Here is a 17,498-nt window from a genome sequence, read left to right as displayed (position 1 = left end):
CCTGTGAAGATTGGAAAGTCATTGTTTGAGAAAGTGATGTGTGACACCGGAGCAAGCATAAATGTCATGCCTCTCAAAGTGTATAGGAAGTTGCAACTGGGGGATTTGAAGCCAACTAACAAGACAATTCAGCTTATTGATAAGTCTTGCTCTAAACCTCTAGGAGTAGCGGAAGATGTGCTTGTGAAAGTGAGTGATTTTTTCTTCCCAGTCGACTTTGTAGTGTTGGATATTCCGGAGGATCCAAAGATGCCTTTGCTGTTAGGAAGACCTTTCCTTGCCACATGCGGAGCAAAGCTAGATATGCAAAGGGGGACGATGACATTGGGAGCCTATGGGGAAACTGTGATTTTCAAGAAACCTCCACCAAAGGAAGTTCCCCAGAATGAAGTGATAAATTTGGCTGACAGTTTTCTAGCAAATTCGGAGAATGAAGAGGTTGAGAAAAATGAGCTGCCCAAGTACGAAGCCAAGAAAAAGACTCCAAAACCAAAAGAAGTGCTGACTTTTGAGAAGTGTTTGTTTTTGGAGTATGATGAGGGGTCTTTGAAAACCCATACCCCCAAGAAGAAGAAAGTGAAATTCCGGATTTTTCGGAACAAGAATGAGAAGGGGGCAATGCTTGTGGAGGATGTCCGAGCCAAGAGAAGTGTCTTGGTGGAGAGGGCACCAAAGAGTAGAAAAGCTTTCCAATGGTTAGAGTGTTGTTTCCGACCTCCATGAGTTTTTGAGGTATCGTCGAGCTCTAGACGTTAAATTAAGCACTTGTTGGGAGGTAACCCAACCTTTTTCTTTGTTTTGTTTTCCTTTCGTTTAGTTTCTTTTTGTTTTCTTTTGTTTCTTTGTTTCTTCGTTTTGGGGTTTTAGTGCAGTGTTGATCTTGGAAGATGCGGGAACTCGCGCCTTGTTCATATCACCACCGTGGAGCATGTGTTTCTGTGAGTAGTGACACACATATCATCATCCCTCCAAACTTATTTTCGAACTTATGTTCTGTAATAAGTTTGGGGGAGGGGGGTGAGAGTAGATATGTGTATCACTTTTATTATTTTTGTTGGCTTTATTGTTTTATCCTGCTTGGTTGGTGGTGTGTGTTTTTGTTTTGAGATGTTTATTGCTCCATTAGATTTCTGGTAAGATGCCAATGATGATTTCTGTGAAAAAAAAATTGGAATTTGATTTTCTTTGATGATTTGAGCATAATTGGAACTAATTTGCATAATTCTAGAGTGATTTTAACCTTGATTTTTGGACGTTGAATAAACCTGTGAGATTTTGAGCCATAACTGTTTATAATACACAGTTTATTCTTTGTTGTGAGTTTTGTCATTGCATGTGGTGATCTTCTAGAACTTGCCATGGTTTCTGTGTCGAGGTTGCTGTTGTGCCCAGGATTAGGAGATGATTTTAGGCCATCTTTTGTTAGCCACTTTATTATCCCAAACACTGTCCTTGAAAAAAAATTATCCTTTGTTACCACTTTGAGCCTATTTAGCTTTTATTCTTTAGCTGGATGATAGGGGGTGATGAAGTATATGGGAATCTTTATGTGGTGAATATTCATAGTGGGTTGTGAAAAAGAAGGGATGATATTGAGCTACTATTTACTCTTATAAGCTCTAGAAAAGTTGTGAAAAAAAAAGAAGAAAAAAAAAGAAAAAAAAAAGAGAGAGAAAAGAAAAAGAAAGAGAAAAAAAAAAGTATAAAGTCGAGTGTATATTGAGATATTTGTTTGAAAATCGACTTTGTGTGTTGGAAATAAATGGAGAGCATAAAAGAGTGTTTAGTTCTGTTTTGTGATGATTAAATCCCTTGAGTTGTGTCGATTATGGTGATATAGTTGGGTGGAAGATGGAATTTTTTCCATGCTTGATTAGTGAAGCTATAAGGTTGGTGTTCTTGATCTATTTGAGTCATTTAGCCTATATTTCCCTACCTTAACCAATGTCCCTACATTATAACCCGAATAAAAAGACCTTTTTGATCTTAGTCCTGGCACACTATTAGCGATGGAGATTGTAGACGATTGGCAAGCCTATGGTAAGAGATCTGCATTGTATTGAATTTCGTTGAGAGTATACACGTCCTATTCCATCAAATTGAGAGTTGAGTGATACACATACCTGGTGAGATTCAATTGTTTGGAATGTCAAGGTTGATTTTGCTATAGGTTGTGTTTATTGGTGAATTTTGTGCTTATTTATTGAGGATTTGAGAATTCTATTATTCTTTATTATTCGGAGGCATCGATGAACTAGATTTCTTACCCATTCGTGTTATTGATTTTATTCTTCCCATTATTCGAGGACGAACAATGGCTTAAGTTTGGGGGAGTTGATAACACTCATGTTTCCATGGTTTTAGTGTTCATATGATGTCAATTTTATAGGAAACTGAGTGTTGGATGATTGTTTTATGCTTAATTTGCTTTATCTTTTGAAACATGTTTCTTACTCGAATTTTGAAGGAAATTTTAGGTTTATTGAGTTCTAATTTGGAAAACTTACCTGAAATAGAAGTTGTAGATCGTCTCGATACGAGTTCGTGAGCGTAAACGGATCATAAATCGGAGTTCGGACGAGAACGTTATGACCAAAACAAGAAAGTTGCGCGCAGCAGCGAAACGGCGGCGACCCCGCGGCGACCGGGCGGCGACCGCCGCCCGAAGAAGGATTTTTGGGAAGGATCCGGCGACCGGCCGGCGACCGCCGGGCAGCCCGCCGAGTTTTCGGCGCTACCTCCGTATTTTTGCGTTTTTTAGGCGTTTTTCAAGTCCTTTTCGAGCTCAAACTCTGTATTTTACCCTGGTACTATAAATAGGTCTTCTTTTGACCTATTTTGGGTTCCTTTTTCAGTTCCCAACTTTAGTTTTTCAGTTTTATAGCTTTAGATTTTTATTGCTTTCCAGTTTTTAAAGCTTGGATTGGATTTCCACAAGATTGAAGATTCAAGATCATTCTTTCAATTTTATTTAATTCAGTTCTTTCAATTGCGTACTTTTTAATTATGTTTATGTTTTATTTCAGTATGTCTGGCTAGTTTCGTTTAGCTGATTCTAGGGTTTGTAAATAGTTGATTGAATTTATGTGATTTATTTGTTAGTACATATTTACCTTCCAGTTTATGATTCATAATTCCTGGTGTTTGTTTTCTTGTGAATTATCTGATCAATAGTTTGCATGTGTAGCTATTCAGTTTGAGACCTAGCGGAGATAACTGTTTAGCGGATTCAGGAATGTATGATATGATTTTAACCTTGAGACCTAGCGGAGATAGGTGGATCATAGGGAGCTATTCTTATGAGCTATTGGGAGTTAGTAGATTTTCTTGAGACCTAACGGAGATAGATAATTTACTAATCTACGATCGTTGCTGCTCTAGCGAGAGTGATTGATTAATTAAGTGATCTCTCATCATAACTGGATTAAACTGGTACATAGGATTAATAGATTTATTATGTGGATTTAGTTAATGAATTTACTACCCTAGGATCAGTTGTCTTTTAATATTCGAATTTTCCTACGTGTTTTTACTTATTGTTATTTGCGTTTTAGTTTAAAGTTAATTAAACCTTCCTTCTTTCGTTTGCCTGAATATTACTAGAGTGTAATTAGGATTACTTAGAGTGATTCGTCATAATAGTCCCTGTGGATACGATACTCGGTTACTTAATTTGTGCTACAATTGCACCGTGTTAGTTGCGGTAATTTGTTGCTAATAATTTAGTGATCAGTATGATATCAGTCTGACTGATCTATCTTCTGATAGTCAGGAAGAGTGTTATCATCTCTGTTTTAGCAAACACGACTGAAGCCCTTACTTGGATCAATTATGTTCTAGCAACTTAACTGATAACTCTTTACTGAAGAGCTTTCAGTATCAGTCGTCAACCCTGTTTGGTCAAAACTGATTTCTGTTAAACAGGCGTCTTTGTTTGCATGTAAAGTTTCGTTTAGATCTCTGACTGAGATCCCTCTGATTGAGGATTGTTGAAAAATAGCCCATAGGTGTATTCCCCCCCCTCATACACCTATTCGAGACCCTCAGGACCTAACACCAACCCTAGCTATCTCAGGATTCCCCAGCATCGTCTGAGCCTCCTCCTTCCGCTCCCAAATCACCCAAGACCATTCCTCCATCCCGCCTAGGCGTTGCGCGGAGATGCAGGTGATGTTTGACAGGTGCCAATGTCCGGAAGGTTTGACTTTTGAGCCTTATTCCAAGGCCTCCGAGCCCTTCACCAAACTGCACATGAATAAGATCCCCTTCTTCCGTGCCCAAGTGGTCGCTGGTTTAAGGTTTCCCCCTCCCGCCCTCTTAGTAAAAGTCTGCAATCACTTCCGAATTCCCTTCTTCCAATTGGCCCCCTCCGCTCTCCAGAGGTTATTTTCTTTCCATATCCTCTGCACAACTCATGGTGTTCAGGACACCGCTACCCTATTTCTTCAAACCCAAACCCTGAGGTGGCAGGGCCACCCTTTGTACAGCTTTACCGCCCGCAAAACCTATCCCACCACCTTCCTTAATTCCCTCAACTCCCACGACAAAGGCTTCATAGCCTTTTATTGCTTTGTGAAAACCAACCGGGGTTCTTGGCATCAATTCGATGCTCAGGAGCTGCTATGGCATGAGTCTCGGACTAGCTATAAGCCTCCTGCCCTAGGGAAGCCACCGATTTTGACTTAGGTGTGATAGGCTTCCTCAACACCCTGAATAGAGATGATCCCCTTCCCTGTAAGGAGCTGGCTGAGAGTAATTCGGCCTTAGCTGCCACCGGCTTGTTTCCCCTATTTCCCCGCCGCTCTATAGGTAAAATTAGGTGTTAGTAAATATGCACAAATTATTTATTACCTTGCCTTTGGTTGATAAATTCTTATTTGTTTGCAGGAATGTCGTGGAGAAGCAAGTGCAGAGCCGATCTCTTATCTGCCCGTCCTTCTGGCTAGGAGGGACAGGGCTCTGGGCAGCCTGTGGACCCCGGGGTGGATGTTTCCCAGATGATACCTGTTGTCCCTGGGAAGATTACTCCTGTGCAACACTTCCCCCCTGGCAAGGGGGAAGACATGGAGGTGCTGACCATGTTCAGCCCAGAGGGCCAGAGGGCAACGGGCTCCGGCTCTGGCCAGAGCAGAGGGAAATCCGCCATTCTAGTGGTGGATATTGAGGATGATGCACCCATCTCCCAAGTACTCCACACCATCCCTACTCCTGACTCCCGCCTAGTCCAAAAGAAGAGGAAGGCTGCCACGCTGGCCCTTGCAGAGAAACGTCGCAAGGAGAGCCTGCAGAAAGCCACCAAGTTTGTGGACCCCGAGGCTGGGTCGGCAGGTGAAGTGGAGGCGGTCTCCGTGGATGCTGAAGGGGGTAAGACATTGGCCTTGTCTGCAGGGGAGTCAGAGGCCTCAGGCTCCAGGTCGATCTCGTCCCTAAAGGGGCGCGATTTTGTTCACACCCTGCTCTCCCACGTCCATCCCAAGGATAGGAAGGCAGCAAATAAAGTGAAGAAGGCGGTGCTGGCTAACCAACTCAGCCAGTTGGTTCTTCAGGTACCCTGCGCATTTTACCATATTTAAATGATTTTATTACTAACCTCTTGGTTCCTTGGCTCTGACCCTTTCCTTTCGCTTCTCTGTAGTTGGAGTCCCGTGTTAGGGCAGTGGTCCAGTGCATCGATGACTATGATGCACTGGAGAATAATTTGGAGGCAGAGAAGCAGCGGACGGCACAACGCGATGACGAGGTCGTCGGTACCGTAGAGCGGCTCAGCAAAGCCGAGGTAGACGTGGCTGAGCGGCAAGCCAAACTAGCTTAGACGGAGGTGGAGAAGGCCTCTCTAGCCTCTGAGCTGCAGAGGGTTAAGAAGGAAGGTCATGACAGCCTCCTCCGCTTCAAGGCGAAATATGATGAGGAGTATAAGGAGGCCAAGCGTGGCTGGAGGAGAGCCTGTGCTGGTGCTCAGAACCGTGGTTATGCTCTGGGGGCCCGGGACCAGCGCCTGGAGTTTTTCTTGTCTCCCCAAGGCCAACAGTTCCTGGATATGATGCTGGAGGGTACTCTGGCGACCTTTCAGCGGACTCCGAATTATCTGGAGGGCTTTGGCTCCACCTTCACCTATGTAATAAAGCAATCTGCGATAAAGGCATTGGAGATGGCGGGCGCGTCCGCGGAGCAGATTGCTGCTCTGGACATGACGGCCTTGATGGACAACATCAAGGACGAGGATCTGAATCAGCTGTTGGGGATCACTGCCGAGTCCCCAAAGAAGCCGGAGTGGTGGTATCCAGTTTTGGAGAAGGCCCTCCCCCAATTTACTTTTGGGGTATTCTCTGAGCCGGTACCTACTGCCCCCGCATACCGGCCTCCCTTCTGTGCTACCCTGGTAAACTTTGTAAACCAGCTGAGGGGCCAGGCTGGTGACACTTCCCTGGGGTTCTCGCAATTCAGCATGGAGCCTCCTCTGCCTTCCGGCTTCAAGACCTCGGCCTTTGAGGATCCGGCCTCCTTCTCCGCTGCGGTGGATCAACTCTATGCCCTGTATAAAGATGAAACAAATTATGCGCAGGAGGCATTAAAGTTGTTGGATATGGAGGTCCGTCTCCCCGAGGTGAAAGATACTGGCACGTTGCCGGTGCTCGCAGAGGGAGCCTCCTCTAGTGGGGCTTCTGCAGTTGTTGTCCCTGCTCCAGTCTCTTCTGCCCCTGCTGCTCCAGTCTCCTCTGCCCCTGCTGCCCCGGTCTCCTCTATCCCTGCTGCTCCGGTCCCCTCTGTCCCTGCTCCTGAATCTGCTATCCCTGCTCCTCCCTCCTGACTAACCTTTTTTGTAATCTCAGACTTGTAAATACTTTAGTGTCTATTTTGCTCTTAATGTATAATCCTGCCGTTTTGGCATTATGAATGAAATTTCCTCATGACTCATCTTCTTCTTTTAATTTCTGTACTGGCTTTGCCTTCGTTCGTCCTTCATGTTATTTTGTTGCTTGTTGTGGTCGATGTGAACTTGCATCCCAGGATCTCGAGATATGACGTATGTTTTTGTTGTGTAGAGTAGAATTCTTTTTTTTTTTAAGTGCTTGTGATTCCTTCAGTCGGCTTTCCTCTGGGCAGCTTTTCTACTTATGCTTTCCGTTTGATGTTTCTGGATGATCCTTCTAATTTCCCCTTTCGGGAATGTCTCTAGTTCGCCCCTCTGTGGTTGCTCTGTCTCCACTATCTGGGTATTCCTCTGATTCTTCCTTCTGCGATTTCTTTGATTCCTGCTTTGAGGGTTTCACTGACTCCTGCTGTGAGGATTTCTCTGACTCCTATTTTGAAGATTTCTCTGACTCCTCCCTCTAGGTCATCCATTCGCTGCTTCCTTTGGTGCTTTCTTTCGCTGCTTTCCTTTCGTGCTTTCTTTCGCTGCTTCCCCTCGCTGCTTCCCTTTGCTACTTCCCTTTGGAACTCTCTGCGCGGAGCATGGAAGACCCTGGGGGTGCAACCAACTTTCGCGGCTTACGATTCAACAGTAACACCCTACATGGAGCATGGAAGACCCTGGGGGTGCAACCAACTTTCGTGGCTTACGGTTCAACAGTAACACCCTGCACGGAGCATGGAAGACCCTGGGGGTGCAACCAACTTTCGTGGCTTACGGTTCAACAGTAACACCCTGCACGGAGCATGGAAGACCCTGGGGGTGCAACCAACTTTCGTGGCTTACGGTTCAACAGTAACACCCTGCACCGAGCATGGAAGACCCTGGGGGTGCAATCAACTTTCGTGGCTTACGGTTCAATAGTAACACCCTGCATGGAGCATGAAAGACCCTGGGGGTGCAACCAACTTTCGTGGCTTACGGTTCAACAGTAACACCCTGCACGGAGCATGGAAGACCCTGGGGGTGCAACCAACTTTCGTGGCTTACGGTTAAAATGATTTCTCTGATCCGCCCTTGATGTTTGCTTTTCCCTTGACTTGCTAGGAAGCAATTTTGCATTTGTTTTTCCCTTGACTTGCTAAGCAGCAATTTTGAATTTGTTTTTCCATTGACTTGCTAAGCAGCAATTTTGAATTTGTAAATTGTGGATTATGGGTATACACCCTACTCCCCCCTCTGGTGACATGTGCAATGCTCTGCATGAACATTTTAAGTGAAATATGCAATTTGGAAAGCAATAAATTAAAGTAAATGAGTCAACACCAGGGAATTCCCTAGAACCACGTATCCGATTTTATTGATATCATGGCCCCGAACCTCGTTAAAACCCCTGTGGGGAAAAAGAGTATTCGGTCTACAATTTGACATGTCACCGAATTAATATTACACATAGAACTTTTTCAAAGTATTGATGTTCCATGGTCTGGGGAGGGCTCTGCCGTCTGGATCCGACAAAGTGTATGCTCCACCACCCAGGACCTCGGTGATGATGAAAGTACCCTCCCAATTGGGTTCGAACTTGCCTACTGGTTTCAATGCATCGGCCTTCTTGAGGACTAGATCGCCCTTGGCTAGCTTCCTTGCTCTGACCCTCTTGTCGTATCCCACCTTGATGATGCTTTTGTACTTCGCTGCTCTGACTTGAGCTTCGTCCCTCTGTGCTTCAACGAGGTCAAGCTCTGTTCTTCGAAGTTCGGAATTTTGCTCTGTGTCGTAGGTAGTAATGCGATATGACTCCAATCTGGCCTCCGCTGGTATCACTGCATTGGATCCGTATACCAGGGTAAAATGCGCCTCACCGGTTGCTGTCTTTGGGCTAGTTTGGTAGGCCCAAAGGACAGTGTCCAACTCCTCGACCCATTTTTCTCTGCTCTGATTCAGCCGCTTTTTGATTCCCTCACAGATTGATCTGTTTGCTAGCTCCACTTGCCTATTTGCTTGAGGGTGGGCCACGGACACGAAACGTTGGGTGATGTCCATTTGGTCACAGAAGTCAGCAATTCTCTGCCCTGTGAATTGGGTTCCATTGTCTGACACAATGATCCTACAGACGCCAAATCTGCAGCATAAGTTTCGCCAAATGAAGCGTTCCACTGTTACCTCATCAATCTTTCCCACGGCCTCGGCTTCCACCCACTTGGAGAAGTAATCCACTGCTACAATGAGAATGCATTTTCCCCCTGGTGCGGTAGGTAGTTTCCCGACGATGTTTATGCCCCACTTGTCAAATGGGCATGCAGCATACATGACTCCCATAGTTTCCCCCGGGACATTGATTCTCCCAGCATGTCTCTGGCAAGCCTCGCATCTGTGGACGAATTACCTGGCATCCTTGTTGATTTTAGGCCAATAGAACCCTGCCCGAATGATTTTTCATACGAGATCTCTGAATCCCGTGTGCCCACCACAGCAACCTGCATGAATCTCTTTTAAAGCAAAGTTAGCCTCTTCGGGAGATAAGCATTTTAATAATGGCTGAGTAAAGGATTGCTTGTAGAGTTGATCATTGATCAAGCAATAGTTCTCGTAGCGAGCCCTCTGATTGGATTCTTTGCTCAACCGCTTCCCTGTCTTAAGAAAGTGTATAATTGGGGCCCGCCAGTCATCCCTAATTTCCACCAAAAAGACCTGTGAAGTCCCCATTTCTCTGGTATCACAGAGCAATATGATCTCATCATTCCACGTCTGTTCCACTGCACTAGCCATTCGTGCCAACAAATATGCCTTTGTATTTTCTTCCCGGGAAATCTGCTCGATTTTAAACTCCATGAACTTTTGCTTCATTTCATTGATTTTGCAGTGATAAGCTTTCATCCGATGATCTTTGACATGATATGCCCCCGACAATTGTTGAGCCACTAGTTGGGAATCGCTTGTATAAGTACAATATTTCCCCCGGGACTGGCTTGGTCAGAGTCGGGAGCTCCGCTAGGTAGGCTTTGAGGTCCTCAAATGCCGTCCGACATTCCGCTGTCCATTGAAACTTGGTTCCTTTCCTTAAGATTTTGAAGAATGGCATGCTACGCTCTGCCGACCGCGAGATGAACCTGCTCAGAGTAGTGATACGCCCGTTCAGAGTCTGCACTTCCTTGATCCCTCTGGGTGGTGTCATATCCATGATAGCCTTGACTTTTTCCGTATTGACTTCAATCCCTGCGGGAGTAACTTTGTATCCCAAGAATTTTCCCGTGGTGACCCCAAAGGTGCACTTCGCCGGGTTGAGCATAAGTCTGTGGTTTCTTATGACCGTGAAGACTTATCCAGGTCAGAGACGTGATCCTCCGCTCTGACACTGCGCACCAACATATCGTCTACATAAACTGATATATTTTTTGAAAGTTGTTCTTTAAAGATTTTTTCCATCATCCTTTGATATGTAGCCCCTGCGTTCTTTAAGCCAAATGGCATGCTCTTCCAGCCATAAACCTCACAACAGACGGCGAAAGCCGTTTTAGCAATGCCCCCTCTATGCATCTTCACCTGATGATAACCCTGGTACGCATCCATCATTGACAAAAGCGCGCAACCAGAGGTAGAGTCTACTAACTGATCAATCCTCGGCAGAGGATAGTGGTCTTTTGGGCAGGCAACGTTCAAATCTCTGTAGTCTACGCACATCCTCCAGGTATTCGTTTTCTTGGCCACCATTACGGCGTTCAAAATCCACTCTGGGTATTGTACTTCCTCAATATGCCCTGCGTCCAGCAGCCCTTAGACCTGTTCCCTGATTGCGGCGTCTTTCTCGGCCCCAAAGTGTCTCGTTCTTTGTTTCACTGGCTTGACCTTAGGATCCACGTTGAGGCAATGCTCTGCCAACCCTCTGTCTATTCCCTTTAAATCGGCTGTGCTGAAGGCGAACACATCCGCGTTTCTTCGGAGGCAATTAATTAGCTCATCTGTAGTCAATCTTGGTTTGAAAACCCTCTCGCCCGGGGAATAATTCTATCATATTGCATACGTCACTAGTGGAAACCAGGGCGGACTTCTCTGCACTGTCCCGATCATTTAACAACTTTGCCAACTCCTGACGCTCCTCCACTGGAGCGGTGATTTCGCCCACATTTCCCTTTTTCCGGGTATCTGGTCTCTCTGTTATTCTTTCCCTTTTCTGCCCTGAAGAGTGTGTAAGCATCTGTACATGGCATGCTTTCGACATTTTTTGGTCGCCCCATACTTCTCCCACTCTTCCCCCTCCGATGGGGAATTTCATCTTCAGGTGAAACATGGAGATGATTGCCCTGAAGGCCGTCAAAGCAGGGCGTCCTAGTATTACATTATAGGATGGTTTCGGCATGTCCACTACCAAGAATCGTGTTACCCTGGTCTTGCTGGCCTCTGCGTTGCCCAGGTTTAATGACAACTCCACAAACCCTATGGGCATAACCATTTCTCCCCCAAACCCAAATAACGGGGCATTTGTTGGTTCAATGTGGGCATCGACTCCCATGTTCTGGAGACACTCCAGATATAAAATATTTACTGCACTGCCGGAGTCTACAAAGACACGATGAATAATGCAACCAGCTATGTCTGCCGTGATAACCAGCGCATCGTCATGTGGATACATAAGCGTTCGCAAGTCCTCTGCCCCGAAGCTGATGACCGGCTCTTCTGCCGCGTCCGTAATCTCCATCACTGGCTTAGGATAATACCCGGATTTTACTGCACGTACAACTTGTTTCTTGGCCCTGTTGGATGTAGGTGTCCCATTTTCCCCAAAGATCATGTGCACCTCTCTTCGGTATGGGAAGGGAGGTGCCCGACCCTCTGCTCCTCCTTGGAGATTATCCCGATTTTCCTCTGGCCTTCGGTCTCGGTTGTTCCCCTGGTCCTGTCGGGGCTCGTTTCTCTGCTCTGGCCTCTGATCTCGGCCTTCATTCCCTCTGGCAATAAATTGATCCAGATTACCTTGACGCACCAAAAACTCCAACTGATGATTAAGGTGCCCGCAATGCTTGGTATAATGCCCATAAGCGTTATGGTATTCACATAATTTATTATTAGGGCCCTGTTGTGGCTGCCCATCCCGATAAGTGCCGGGTGCCCGGAAAAATGGCTGATTTTTAATTAAATGAAATATCTCCTCCGGAGATTTGTTCAAGGGGGTATATTCATCAAAACGATTAACCTCATTCACAGTGCGCTGTTGGCGCGGTGGTCCCTCTGCTTGGGTAGGGGGTACCCTCGGGGGCAATCCTCTGAAAGGGGTCCGATCCTAGTTTCTGTTGTACCACTCTGTTGTATCCTCGGCCTTCTTAGCCTTGTGTTTGTCATTTTCCGCTTTTCGTGCCATCCTGGCATCTTCCAACTGCAAATACCCCGGCAACCGAGCCATGATATCATCAAAGTCCCTGGCCGGTCTGATCTGTAACTCATCGAAGAAGAGTCCCGGCTTTAGCCCTCTGACGTAGGCGCAGTTCTTGATCTGAGATTCTGCTTCTGGCACCTCCAGAGCAGCGAGGTTAAACCTAGCAGTATACTCCCGCAGTGTTTCATTCTGATCTTGTTTAATATCCATTAGGGAAAGGGCTGACTTCCCTACCCTTCGTGAGCTTGCGAATTGTCTTAGAAAACGCGTTTGTAAGTCTTCAAATGAATGAATGGAATTTGGGGCGAGCGTCCCAAACCACAACTGGGCAGGTCCGGTTAGCGTGGTGGAGAATATCCGACATTTGATGCCCTCAGTGTACATGTGGAGAGTAACCAGTCCTTCAAACCGGTTGAGGTGTACTTCTGGGTCAGTGGTACCATCGTAGTCCAGAGAAATGGGTTTGTAACTTCTTGGCAGAGTATCTGACAAACATGGTTTTCGTACCTCAATATCGCATGAATTGTTGTCATTTTCCCACATGAATTGATTGCTAATATGTGTTTGTATCCCAATTTTGAGTTTTGTTGAGCTTTAATTCTTTGGTGTAGTTTTGGAGTGATTTCAGGGAAAATCAAGAATTAATTGGAGGATTTTGAATACATGAGATCGAAGTACGTCTCGAGAGGAATCCGTGAGCGCAAACGGCGACCAAATCCGAGTCCGGACGAGGGAGAACGGAGCAAAACGAGCGGACTGTGCAAAACGCCCAGTACCCCGCGGTCACCACCCGCGGCCGCGGGGTAAGACCGCGGGTCTGCTGTTCCCGACTCAGGAGACACCCGCGGTCACCACCCGCGGCCGCGGGGCGAGACCGCGGGTCCCCTGACTCTCCCCCACGTTTGCCGGCCGCGGGCGCGGGCCAGGACCGCGGGAAAAGGGCGGAGCCTCCCCAAGTGGGCCCCAGTCGGGTTTTTCACCCCTTAAACCCCTTTCTCCCCCTTTTCCTCACATTATTCATCATCCCCAACATTCAACACACCCAATTTCCATCTTCCCCAATTCCTCCACACCAAACCCTAGCCTCCATTACCACATCTTTTTACCAAGATTGAATGCATTGAAGAGGAGAGAAGATTGAAGAAAGCTCATTAATAGGATTTGTCACTTCTTACTCTCTCTTTCATTTATGTATTTCTTTGATTTAGGTTTGTTGTTTGTGAACATGTTTGAATAAATCCCCCATTAGTTTGGGGATTAGGCTAGTTGATTATGTGATGGATTGATTATTATGCTTAATATATGTCTTGATTATTTCCTTGTTATTATCTTTTCAAGCCCTAGCTTTAATTCTTGTATGGATTGTTGGCCACTTTCTATGCATTTCTAATTTGTGATTTGAATTGGGAGAGGATAATCATAATAGATTAGGAGCTTGAAACATATTGACTCAATAAACCGGGAGGTTGAGAGTTGGGTGAGAGTTTACCGATCCTTTGTGCTTTTGGGAGTTATAGGTTAGAAGTTGACCGGGGACGGCAACTATGAGCCGTAATCTACCGTTTTAGTCGTCCGGGAGGGGGCTAGAACTAGTGGGGAGATCACTCTAGATAAATAGGAATATCAAGACTAATATTGAGCTAATTTGAAGTCCATTGCTAATCCATCGATGCCTAATCCCTAAACCACCTTCATCACTTAATTAATCCACTTTATTTGATTGTTCTTATTTTATCTTTGAATTTGTTAGTTAATCAAACCACTCACCTCCTTGTTTAGTCTAAATAGCTCTAGCATAATGAATTAGGATAATCACTAGATTGAACTACTAATCCTTGTGGGATACGACCTTGCTTCCATATATTACAACTACCCGTATACTTGCGGCGTGGTGAAAATATTTGCGAACAAGTTTTTGGCGCCGTTGCCGGGGATTGGTTGAGTTTTTACTTTTGATATTGTGAAAAGTTGTTTTTATCTAATTTAGATATTGTTTTTATGTTTGTTTATTTATATGTTTATTTATTTTTGTTAGAGAAAATTGCTCCACAACCGTAAAAGCGGCACCAAAAATAGATGATGGAAGAAATGAGTTGGTTGAGCAACTCCAACTACAATTGGCGTTGATGCAACTTAAGTTGCGTGTTTTGGAAGCCAAAAGAAATTGTAGGCAACCAATGATCCAAAAAGCCTTCCAACCAACACCTTCCTATGGTGAGTATTATGACATGGGGTGCAATGCCATGGAGTGGCAATCACCATTGGAGTATGAGGACCATTTCAATAGTTGGAATTATGAAAATTCTTATTCCACTCAAGAAGGCTTCCAAGGGGGAAATCGATACTATCAAGTGGAGAAATCGAATTCGAAAGACGATCTCCTACAATGCTTCTTAACTACACAAGCTTGGATAGAAAAAAGTCTAGCAAAATCGGAGGTTATGCTAGATGAGCAAAGGAGGTCTTTGGCTACCACTATGGAAAATCAAAAGCGAATTGATGATTTGTGCATGGCCATTAGCCTACGGAATGGAACCTTGTATGAGGAACCAATGCCGATGCTAAGTGAAGAGCCTCAAGAAGTTGAAGAAGAGTATAAAGAAGATGAGGATCAATTCTCCAAACCCCCTGAAGTCGAGGGCCCAACTTTTCCAACGCAACCTCTACAATTCCAAAAAGATGAAGATTTCACAAGCTTTAAAGAATGCAAAGTCAAAAATTTTGTCGATCCTTACCTCGACACGGGCGATTATATGAAGGCTTGCTTCTTTCACTTTTATTTATCTTCATCTTTTGATTTTCACTTTGATTTATCTAATAAAGAATTGTTTGAGTGTTGTGGTACTCTAGATGGTGAACGAGATTACCATGACTCCCGGGATGTCTCAAAAATTGCTAAGCCACCATATTTTTGGGTGGCAACGGATGGAGTATGCAAATTTGATGAGAAATGGCCACCGCCTAAGCCTCCACCTCGTTTGTGAGTATGAGACAAGTGACCATTTTCTCCTTCATCCAAACTTATTTCTCCTTTGTGTGAAATAAGTTTGGGGGGAGAGTGAAGATGGGTTACTTATCTCGTTTATCCGTTGTTTATCTATTTAGTTAGTTTAGTTTTCGAATAATGAGATTTTGTCTCTTTTCTTGAGCTTTTCCATGTCTATTAAGTTTGAGCTTGATTGTTGAAAAACATGAGTTGGATGAAATGTGTGTTGGGCTTATGATATGATTGTTGTTTTTGAAAAAAATTGTTGTGTGTCACTTGTTGATTTTGCATGTAGAGTTTGAACTTGTGACAATGAGCTAAATGTTGTACCTCCAAGAACTTGAAAATGAAAATGAGCTTGTGAGAATTGAGTCTTTGATTGTCATACATTCACAATCTCATTTTGTTCTTGAGTGTAAATCATTTGAGCATGTGTGTTGATCTCTAGAACTTGCCATGAGTCATCTCTTGAAAATAAAAGTAGATGTGTTGTTAATATTGAAGTGATTTAAGGCCATCTTTGTTAGCCACTTGACCCCAATTGTGCCAAATTCTCATATGATCCTAGTTTACCCCTTTTGTGCCTTGTAGCCTTTCTTTGAATGAACCAATGATAAAGGGGTAGAACTTAGAGTGTTAGTGGTTGCTTTGATGAAGAAAAAAGTTTGGGAAATGATTGAAATTGCTTATCAAGCTTTGATTGTGTGAAAATCACTAATCCCCTATGAGCTCAAAAAGAAAAAGAAATGAAAATGAATGTGAATAAAAGAGCATAAAGGGGAGTGATTTGCCTTTTGAATCATAGCCATGATAGATATCACTAAGGATGAAAAGATGAAATGTAGGGATTTTGGTTTTTGATTGATAAGAGAAATGGTGAAGTTGATTTTTTCATTGTGATTGATAGATTGTGGGATGAGTCACTTTGCCTAAAAAAACTACTCACCTTATCAAAGAGCCCTCATTACAACCCAATGAAAGCCCTTTTTGATCTCTATTTATAACACATTGAAGCATAGAGAGTTAGGACAAATGGCAAGCATATGGTAGATTGCATGCACTGTTTCGAATTGAGTGTAAACACGTCCATTCTAAACACTTGAGAGTCGAGTGCATCATTGAAACATTCACCTTGTGAGGATTCAAGCTTGGAGGCTATAATGTTGAACTTACTATCACTTGTGACTTCTTGAAATACATATCTACTTGTGATACACTAGTGAAATATTTTGAAAAAATTGAAGCCCTTGAAATGACACCAATTCATTCTCACATGTTTGTTATCTTTTATTTCTCTTCTCTTTGTTGTTTAGGGACAAACAACGCTTTAAGTTTGGGGGGGTTGACAAACATGGTTTTCGTACCTCAATATCGCATGAATTGTTGTCATTTTCCCCCATGAATTGATTGCTAATATGTGTTTGTATCCCAATTTTGAGTTTTGTTGAGCTTTAATTCTTTGGTGTAGTTTTGGAGTGATTTCAGGGAAAATCAAGAATTAATTGGAGGATTTTGAATACATGAGATCGAAGTACGTCTCGAGAGGAATCCGTGAGCGCAAACGGCGACCAAATCCGAGTCCGGACGAGGGAGAACGGAGCAAAACGAGCGGACTGTGCAAAACGCCCAGTACCCCGCGGTCACCATCCGCGGCCGCGGGGTAAGACCGCGGGTCTGCTGTTCCCGACTCAGGAGACACCCGCGGTCACCACCCGCGGCCGCGGGGCGGGACCGCGGGTCCCCTGACTCTCCCCCACGTTTGCCGGCCGCGGGCGCGGGCCAGGACCGCGGGAAAAGGGCGGAGCCTCCCCAAGTGGGCCCCAGTCGGGTTTTTCACCCCTTAAACCCCTTTCTCCCCCTTTTCCTCACATTATTCATCATCCCCAACATTCAACACACCCAATTTCCATCTTCCCCAATTCCTCCACACCAAACCCTAGCCTCCATTACCACATCTTTTTACCAAGATTGAATGCATTGAAGAGGAGAGAAGATTGAAGAAAGCTCATTAATAGGATTTGTCACTTCTTACTCTCTCTTTCATTTATGTATTTCTTTGATTTAGGTTTGTTGTTTGTGAACATGTTTGAATAAATCCCCCATTAGTTTGGGGATTAGGCTAGTTGATTATGTGATGGATTGATTATTATGCTTAATATATGTCTTGATTATTTCCTTGTTATTATCTTTTCAAGCCCTAGCTTTAATTCTTGTATGGATTGTTGGCCACTTTCTATGCATTTCTAATTTGTGATTTGAATTGGGAGAGGATAATCATAATAGATTAG

Source organism: Salvia miltiorrhiza, chromosome 7, assembly GCF_028751815.1.
Source record: "Salvia miltiorrhiza cultivar Shanhuang (shh) chromosome 7, IMPLAD_Smil_shh, whole genome shotgun sequence".
NCBI lineage: Eukaryota > Viridiplantae > Streptophyta > Magnoliopsida > Lamiales > Lamiaceae > Salvia > Salvia miltiorrhiza.
This window is presented reverse-complemented; position numbering follows the sequence as displayed.